The sequence below is a fragment of the Giraffa tippelskirchi genome, chromosome 4, assembly GCF_054371585.1.
Source record: "Giraffa tippelskirchi isolate mGirTip1 chromosome 4, T2T-mGirTip1v1.2.pri, whole genome shotgun sequence".
Taxonomy (NCBI): domain Eukaryota; kingdom Metazoa; phylum Chordata; class Mammalia; order Artiodactyla; family Giraffidae; genus Giraffa; species Giraffa tippelskirchi.
The window spans coordinates 154,917,772-154,927,357 of NC_137278.1; positions in this window are offsets into that span (position 1 = coordinate 154,917,772).

The window sequence follows — 9,586 nt, forward strand, 5'->3', positions numbered from 1 at the left end:
AGGCAAAGGAGAAAAGGAAAGATATACCCAATTGAATGCAGAGTTTCAGAGAATAGCGAGGAGAGATAAGAAGGCCTTCTATAAAGAAGAATGTACAGAAACAGAGAAAAACAATAGAATGGGAAATACTAGAAATCTCTTCAATAAAATTGGAGTGATCAAGGGAATATTCCACGCAAGGATGGGCACAGTAAAAGAAAAGGTAAGGACCTAACAGAAGTAGAAGAGATTAAGAAGAGATGGCAAGAATACACAGAAGAACTATACAAAAAACATCTTAATGACCAGGATAACCATGATGGTGTGGTCACTCACCTAGAGACAGACATCCTGGAGTGTGAAGTCAAGTGGGCCTTAGGAAGCATTACTACAAAAAATGTTAGTGGAGGTGATGGAATTTCAGTTGAGCTATTTAAAATTCTAAAAGATGATGCTGTGAAAGTGCTGCCCTCAATATGCCAGCAAATTTGGAAAACTCAGCAGTGGCCACGGGACTGGAAAAGATCAGTTTTTATTTCAGTCCCAAAGAAAGGCAATGCCAAAGAATGTTCAAACTACCGAACAATTGTGTTCATTTTACATGCTAGTAAAGTAATGCTCAAAATTCCTCAAGCTAGGCCTCAGCAGTAGATGAACTGAGAACTTTCAGGTGTACAACCTGGGTTTAGAAAAGGCAGAGGAATCAGAGATCAAATTGCCAACATCCATCGGATCAAAGAGAAAGCAAAGGAATTCCAGAAAAATATCTACTTCTGCTTCATTGACTATACTAACTAAAGCCTTTGACTGTGTGGATCACAACAAACTGTGGAAAATTCTTAAAGAGATGGGAATGCCAGAGCACCTTACCTGTCTCCTGAGAATCCTATATGTGGGTCAAGAAGCAACAGTTAGAACTGGACATGGAACAACTGACTGCTTCAAAATTGAGAATGGAGTACAACAAGGCTGTATATTGTCACCCTGTTTATTTAACTTATATTCAGAGTACATCATAGGAAATGCCAGGCTGGATGAGCCACAAGCTGGAATCAAGACTGCCAGAGAAATATCAACATACTTGGATATGTAGATGATACCACTCTAATGGCAGAAAGTGAAGAGGAACTAAAAAACCTCTTGATGAAGGTGAAAGAGGAGAGTGAAAAAGTTGGCTTAAAACTCAACATTCAAAAAACTAAGATCATAGCGTCTGGTCCCATGACTTCATGGCAAACAGAAGGGAGGAAAGTGGAAGCAGTGACAGATTTTATATTATTGGGCTCCAAAATCACTGTGAACGGTGACTGAAGCTTGTTCCTTAGAAGGAAAGCTATGACAGACCTAAATAGCGTATTAAAAAGCAGAGACATCACTTTGCAGACAAAAGTCCATATAGTCAAAGCTATTGGTCTTTCCAATAGTCATGTATGGATGTGAGGTTGGACCATAAAGAGGACTGAGCACCAAAGAATTGATGCTTTTGAATTGTGGTGCTGGAGATTATTGAGAGTCCCTTGGACAGCAAGGAGATCAAACCAATCAATCCTAAAGAAAATCAACTCTGAATATTCATTGGAAGGACTAATGCTGAAGCTGAAGCTCCAATATTTTGGCCACCTGATGCGAAGAGCCAACTCATTCGAAAAGACCCTGATGCTAGGAGAATTGAAGGCAAAAGGAGAAAAGGGTGGCAGAGGATGAGATGGTTAAATAGCATCACCAACTCAACGGACATGAATTTGAGCAAACTCCAGGAGATAGTGAAGGACAGGGAAGCCTGGCATGCTGCAGTCCATGGGGTCTCAGAGTTGGACACGACTTAGCAACTGAAAAACAACAACAACAATGGTCACTGATGTTAATCAGACTTACTGTAGTGATCATTTCATAATGTAAACAAATATCAAATAATTATGTCATATACCTGGAACTAATATGACATCATATGTCAATTATTCCTCAATAAAAACAACAAACAACAGCTTGGTGGGACCTATCACCAGAGTTTCTGACTCAGTAGATGCGAGGTGGGGCTCAGAATTTGCCTTTCTAACATATCTAATATTTCTCACAGGTGATGCTAGTAGTGCTGGTCTGGAGCCCACATTTTGAAAGCCACTGTTAGATTAAAAAGACCTATCAAGTGCCATGAAAAATGAACCATGCTGATAAATTGTGATCTTTTAATATATCAGGAATAACAGAGAAAGTCCTAAAAGTAGGCATGGGGGAGGTGAATTCAAAGACTCGAGAATCAAAATAGGGTGAGATTTCTCAGCTCTAAAATCAGAGTTTGCAAGATAAGGAAGGAGCATTTTCAAAATTCTGAAGGAAAATGATTTTCAACCTAAAATTCTATACCCAGGGAAAAGTAGTCATCAGGAGTAAAGGTGGGAGACTTCCCTGGTGGTTCAGTGGTGAAGACTCTGTGCTCCTAATACAGGGGGTCCAGGTTACATCCCTGGACAGAGAACTAGATCCCAAAATGAAGAACGAAGATCCTAAGATCCTATGTGTCACAACTAAGACCCAGCTATGCTATGCTAAGTCGCTTCAGTAGTGTCCGACTCTGTGCGACCCCATAGACGGCAGCTCACCAGGCTTCGCCGTCCCTAGGATTCTCCAGGCAAGAATACTGGAGTGGGTTGCCATTTCTTTCTCCAGTGCATGAAAGGGAAAAGTGAAAGTGAAGTCGCTCAGTCATGTCTGACTCTTAGTGACCCCATGGACTGTAGCCTACCAGGCTCCTCCGTCCATGGGATTTTCCAGGCAAGAGTACTGGAGTGGGGTGCCATTGCCTTCTCCAAAGACCCAGCATAGCCAAATAAATATAAATAAATAAATATTAAAAAAAAAAAAAGTTCAGGCAGTACAGATACACTAAAAAAAGAGAAGAAGAATGAGGGTGGGATAAAGCCATTTTAGGTAAGCATTAAGCCTCTAAAATATTACCTCCCAGGCATTCTTTCTCAGGAAGCTACTGGAGGATGTGCTTCATTCAAAAGGAAATAAATCGAGAAAGAGGAAGATACTGAGTCCCTGAAAGGGGAAAAGGGCAAAGTGAATTCTTAAGTACCAGTCATGGGCAGTCCCAGGGTGACAGGTGTGCTGCAAGACTTAAGAGCAAAGCATCCAGAGAAAAGCAGAAGGATGGGGTGCCACAGGACAAATGTCTCCAAGGAGAAACAAAACAGAACCAATAAGATTATATGACAAGTTTGGCCATATGCAAAATTGTACTGAGAAGGGGTTTTACAGAACCATTGAAGGGAGTGGGAAGACGGAGCCAGAGATTCAAAGAAAACCAAGCAAACAAAAAAATGAGGCAATTAACTACAGGAAAAACAAGAAAGTTGTATAAGAAAGGAAATGTAAACAGAGCACACAACAAAAAGTTATATTAGAAAAGGAAATGAAACGAGCATATTTGCCTCAAAAGTAAACAACAATTTCAAAGTCAATAATGAGATCATTGAACATGGATTTAACCATAACTTGTGATATAAACAAAGTGGGAGTGGGTAGAGAGGAAGAGAATCAGAACCCTCATCTACCAAGACAAGGAGTGAACAAATTAGATAAATGAACCCAGAACGGCAGTGCACATGTTATTTAGAAATAAGGAAGGAAATTCCACAAGAAACGGTCAAACGAGTTGAAAGTGGTTGCCCCTGGGGAGTAGGATAAAGCTTGGGAGAAAGGCCAGTAGGACTTCTGTTTTTATTACAAACCCTTTAGAAGGATTTGGTTTGTAAGCAATGTGTATGTATTAGCTCGATAAAAATAAATATTACTTTTATAAAGCAACTGTGAAAGGAAGTGTCACATCCTCCAAGACAGAGTGCCTGAGGGACCCTGTTGTAGCCTCAGAGGACCAGGGGTCTCCCGGTTTCATCCCCCACCCCCGCCCCCCCTCCCTGCCGCCCCACAATGGGCATTACTCATAAGCTCAGCCCTCTTCTTCTCCCAGAAGCATTCCCTCCATCTCTTCCTGTTCTGCGCACCATCCACAGGGTGGCTATACTCCAGCCCTACTGAGCCTGCTTCTGGGCCTTTGTGTGCACTGTGTCCTCAATCTGGAAGGCTATTCTTTCCTATTCCACTCTCACCCACTCTCACTGCAACAGATGAAAGATTTTTTTTAAATATTTATTATTTGGCTGCTCCAGCTCTTCATTGTGGCACGTGGCATCTTTTTTTTTAATTGTAACATATGAGATCTTTAGTTGTAGCATGTGGGATCTAGCTCCCTGACCAGGAATCAAACTCCACCCCCTGCACTGGGAGTATGGAGTCTTAGCCACTGGATCACCAGGGAAGTCCCAGATTAAGGACAGTTTAAATTTCAAGCCTCAGTTGAGATAACACTTATTCCATAGCCATCCTCCTTCCCAACCTAGTCTGGGGCTACATGCTCCCTCTCTGTGTTATCCTACAGCTGTGTGTCTGGTCCTCACTGTCGCTCTTTAGTTCCCTGCACTGTAAATGCCCCCTCACTTGTTTAGCTCTCCCACTAGACTGTGAGCTTAAAGAAGACAGGAACTCAGTCTTAATCCCTCCAGTTCCAGGTCAGCGCCTGTTTCTGGTAAAATACTGAATGATCATGCAAATGGATAAATATTAATATACATGACACATTTAGTAAGGGTTCAGATCTGAGTTATAAATACTCAAATGCAGGCCTCCCGCCCCCATCCAAAACACGCCACCCTTTTGTCATCTCCATTCTATCCTCTGTACTCTCCCTGTCCTATAAGATCAAACTTCTCAGGCAAGCTGGCTGTGGCCAGTGCCTCAACCTCACTCCTGCCTTGATCCCATAAAGCAGTCAAGGCCCATTCACGGTGACCAGGTTCAGCTCCAGTAAAGGCTATTTCTAACCGAGTTCACGCTAAAATAGAAGGAGCAGCTTAGAGACCGTCTGCCCAACCCGGAAGGAAATCAACTCCCTCTTAGTTTTCTTGTCCCGGAGCCTAAAACACAGGTCTCAGAGGTCTGACTGCCATGCTAAGTCGCTTCAGTCGTGTCTGACTCTTTGTGACTGTAGCCTGCCAGGCTCCTCTGTCTATGGGATTTTCCAGGCAAGAATCCCGGAGTGGGTTGCCATGCCCTCCTCCAGGCGATCTTCCCCACGGAAAGAGACGTCTGGGTCCCCTGTTAAACAGAGGGGACACAGTCTTCTCTTAACTTCGACCTGACAAAGGTCCGTCTTTGCATAAACTAAGCGATTGGCCCTACCCAGTCTTTCACCCCCCCTTCCATTCTGCCTTGGTGACTCCCAGCCAGTATTGTTCAGCCGCTCAGTCGTGTCCGACTCTCTGCGACCCCATGAACTGCAGCACACTAGGCTTCCCTGTCCTTCACCATCTCCCGGAGTTAGATCAAACTGATATCCCTCGAGTCGGTAATGCCATCCAACCATCTCATCCTCTGTCGTCCCCTTCTCCTCTTGCCCTCAATCCTTCCGGCATCAGGGTCAGTATATCCATTGGGAAAGATGTGAGCCCCCAGCCCGGGTTCAGGAAGGCCTGGAGGTAAGAAGCGTGAGTGCTCAGCCTGGGCCAGGCACACAGTAGGTGCTGGGGAGTAAAAATCCGCCCTGCCTCACTCCCACGAGGTCTGGGGAGCAGGCTAGAGAATTCGCCTCACTGGGAGGCCTGCAGGTCGCAGGCTTGGGTCAAGGGAGTCCTGCCGCCCCACCCCCATCACACCACGTGACCTCAAAGGGCCGCCCGGGGTTTGGAATGCAGCGACCTCAGCGTCGCCCCCGGAGGGGCCGGCAGAGCTGCGGCGGAGGGAGGGAGGGAAGAGGAAGGGGCCGCACCCGCGGCTGGGAGGACTGGAGGCGGGTGGGGCACAGGAGGGGGCCCTTTCCCCCCCACACCGCGCGCGCTGGGGGAGTGAGGCGAGGAGGTAGACAATTTGGCTTCGTCCAGGAAACCTGTAAATACGGGCCGAGAAACTCGATCTGCTCCTGTCGCTTCCCTATTTGGGAGAAGGGAGGAGACGGGAGATTAGTGGCTCCTGGGGGCGCAGGTCACGTGGCTTCCCAGGACTAGGTGGGGGGAGGGGGAGACTGTGCTCCCTGGGAACCGGGATTCAGGGAGGCCGCCATCCCAGGCCTGCCGGCTCGAGCCCCAAATAGTTCCATTTGTCCTCATCTTACACGCTCGCACCCTGCCCGTGGGGTGGGAAAGTCAAGGGTCCGCCCTGCTGCGGGTTCCTGCACGCCACGAGCCCTTCTGAATGCCCTGGCGAGGTGTGTCTGTCGGTCGCACCAAGCCTCAGTCGGCTCCGGGCCTCCTTTGCAAAGCCCGGAGTAGATGTGTCAAGACTCCCTGGACCCAGACTTTTGTGCCTGTGGCGGCCGCCAGGCTCCGAAGCTCGGCTCTGGGTCTAGGACTCGCCGTCCTGGGTGGCGGAGAAAGTGTCCAGGAGCCTGGTGTCCTGCCTCCTGGCTTCCCGGGCTCAGTGGCCCGGGAGACCCGCAGTGCCCAGGGAGGAAAGTGTGCACCGGGACTGGCTTCCAACAGAGCCCACTGTGAGGGCATGAGAGGTGTGGAGGAAAAAAGACAGCGTCTGCCCTCAAGGAGCTTACACTGGAGGCAGGACAACAGTCAAGAAAAGCAGAATGAAAATACTGGAGCACAGAGAAATACGCAGAGCACATCTAAGTCCAGCTGGGACCTGGGAGGGTTTGAGGAAGAGGTGGCACTTGTATTGTATTTTAAAAGGATGAGGAGTCATCGCACCGAGGAGGGGGTAGGGCCTCCAGACAGAAAGAACCCCAGGTGCAAAAGCATGGAAGCACACGGTGCCAAAGAACCACAGGTGACCCCTTCCTCGGGACAGAAGCACCAGGGAGTGTAGGCAGGTGTGTGAGAAATGGGGCGGGTGAGCCACCAGGAGCCAGAGCCAGGCATCTGAGCTTGTTCTGAAAGTCCTAGGGAACTGCTGAATCATTTCATATAGCCAGGATCAGATTTGCATCTTCCAGGAGAACTGGGGATGGATTTGGATGCAGGCCCTAGAGCAGGAGAGAGCTTGATTAGGAGCCTGTTGCAGCCTCCTCTCATATAGCAGCAGTGGGAACCAGAAGAATGAAAAGGCTTGACAAATACTTGTGAGGGGAAGAGCCACTTGGCTTCAGGATGGATTGGGAAGTGAGGAGGAGTGGGGAGGAGGTGTCTTGGGTGACCTCAGGTTCCTGGCTTGGGGAACTAGGCAGATGATGGATGCAGAAGGCAAGGTTGATGAGGAAAGTCATATTTATTGAGCACCTCCGGTGTATCAGGCACTCAGTGCCTCCCATATTATCTCATTTAATCCTCACAGTAACCTGTGAAGTAATACTATTGGTTATTCCCATTTTAAGATGGGGAAACTAAATCAAGAGGTTCAATAACGAAGTAATAGGGGTGGGATGATGAACATACCTGCACCTTGCAGAATGCATCATCCCAATCTGAAGTTTCAGTGAAGTTCCCCCCAAGCTCCTCTACATAAACAGTATACTCACTACCACTAACTCCTCCTCCCCTCCCCAGATCCTACATGTGGCATCACCCACAACTGTTCAGTCACTGTCACCAGATCTTTAACCAACCCCACTTCATCCCCAGGACCTTGCCCAGAACAGCCAGGGCAAGGCCACACAAACTGGGTCAGGAGGCCACAGGGCTCTGCAACCCTGGTGCCAAGATCCCACCTTCTCAGTTACAGTACAAAACAGAACCGAGACACTGCAAGAAACAATCAGAGAAAGCAAGAAAATGGATGTGGTCCATTTGTAGTAAAAAAAAATTTTTTTTTCATTTTAATGCAACATTTCAGTGACATCAGAGGGTCAAGAAAGGTCTGCCTTGGTCCAACCCTGTGTTCATTTTCTGTGGGGAAAGGGGCAGAGTTCTGGAGCAAGTGTGCCGCTCCCATAGAGGAAACTTCTCCAGCTGTTTCCCTCTCCCAACCCTGGTTCAGGAACACCCAGGCCAACCCAAAGAGCCATGGGAGACAGATGGGGCAGCACTCCTTGGAGCCCCAGCCTCACTACCCCAGCCTTGCACTTGGGGAGGGGGTAGGGGCATTAAGATCCTGTTGCTTCCAGATTGCCTCTCCCCAGCCTTCTGGTGGAAGTAAAGTTGAGATAAAGGGAAGAAACAGGTAGGTGACCTGAGACAGTTCACAGGCTTTCTCTTGGGAGAATTGTTAGGCCTAGAGAGCCCTGGCCTCAGATAGCATCCTTGAGCCTAATTGAATGGGGCCCACCCAAAGTCACACAGCCAGCAACTGGCCCAAGGCCTGGAGGTAGGTCATGAGACGGTTTGAGGCAGAAGTGAGGCCTCTCACCTCCCGTACACCCTTAACTGTAGGAAAGATGCTCATCATGACCCCAGAGAGCTGTCTGGGTCAGAGAGCTGAAATCTGGGGACAGAGCAGTGAGAACCCCACGGCATCAAGAGTCCAGGCCCCTGCCTGTGTTCCAGGCTCCAGTAAAGCTGCCACTGCCTTTGTAGTTTCTGGAGGCACAAAAGTTCTTACCAGGCCTCTTGGGGAACTTCCCTCATCTAACCTCTCCACCCACTGGTGATGGACAGAGAGGCCTGGCGTGCTGCAATTCATGGGGTCGCAAAGAGTTGGACACGACTGAGCGACTGAACTGAACTGAACTGAACCCTGGGCTCTATTTGCACCGTTGTGCCTCTGGTCTTAGGTTTCTGTATGTCTTCTTATAAATGAAACTATCTTTGACCTCAGAGCAACAGGTACTTGAGGGCCATCTCCTCTATATCGTTCAGGGACAGCTAGAGCCCTGCACTCAGATGGCATCCTCAGCACACAGAGATGAAAGCAGTGTGCCTCCAACTGTTGGTCACAACCTGGTAATGGGTCATGAAATCATGGCCAGCATCTTAAAAAAAAAAAAGTAGAACAGGAAGTATCATAGTGCACGCACATAACAAGGATAAGTGTTATCCCAAGAAGCTTTTGTTTCAGTTATCTCACGGTTCAGAATATGTTTCTTGCTGTGGGTCACTGAACCCCTGGTCAGAGCACTAGTTAAGACATAGACTCACATAGCAAATACAGAAAGAAAGGCTGCCTGCTCTGTGTCGGGCACTATGGTAGATCCAAAATGAACAATACAGTTTTAATCCATCTGCTGGTGGGGAAGGCAATAAGCAAACTATCTGTAAGAAATGATGCTCAGTGCTCTGAGAGAGTATGTAAGAGGCTATAAAGCCCTGGTGTGAGAGTGGGTATCTGGGAGGGTTTCCCAGAGGAGGTGATGCAGTCAGAGTTCTTAATAAGAAAAGACAGTGACAAGGGAAAAAAAAAAAAGGAAGGGAAAAAGAAGAAATGGAAAAAACAGTGACTAGATTCTGGTATCTCTTCCATCCCATCGATAGGAAAAGGAGGATGGTAAAGTGTTAAGATTCAAGTCTTAGAGTCTAAAGACAACTTCTAGGGAGTTACCTGGCAGTCCAGTGGTTAGGACTTGACACTTCACTGCTCTGGACCCAGGTTCGATCCTTGGTTGGGAAACTAGGATCCTGCAAGCAGCCTGGCCAAAATAAAGACAACTTCTAGTCCTGCCTCCTCTTAA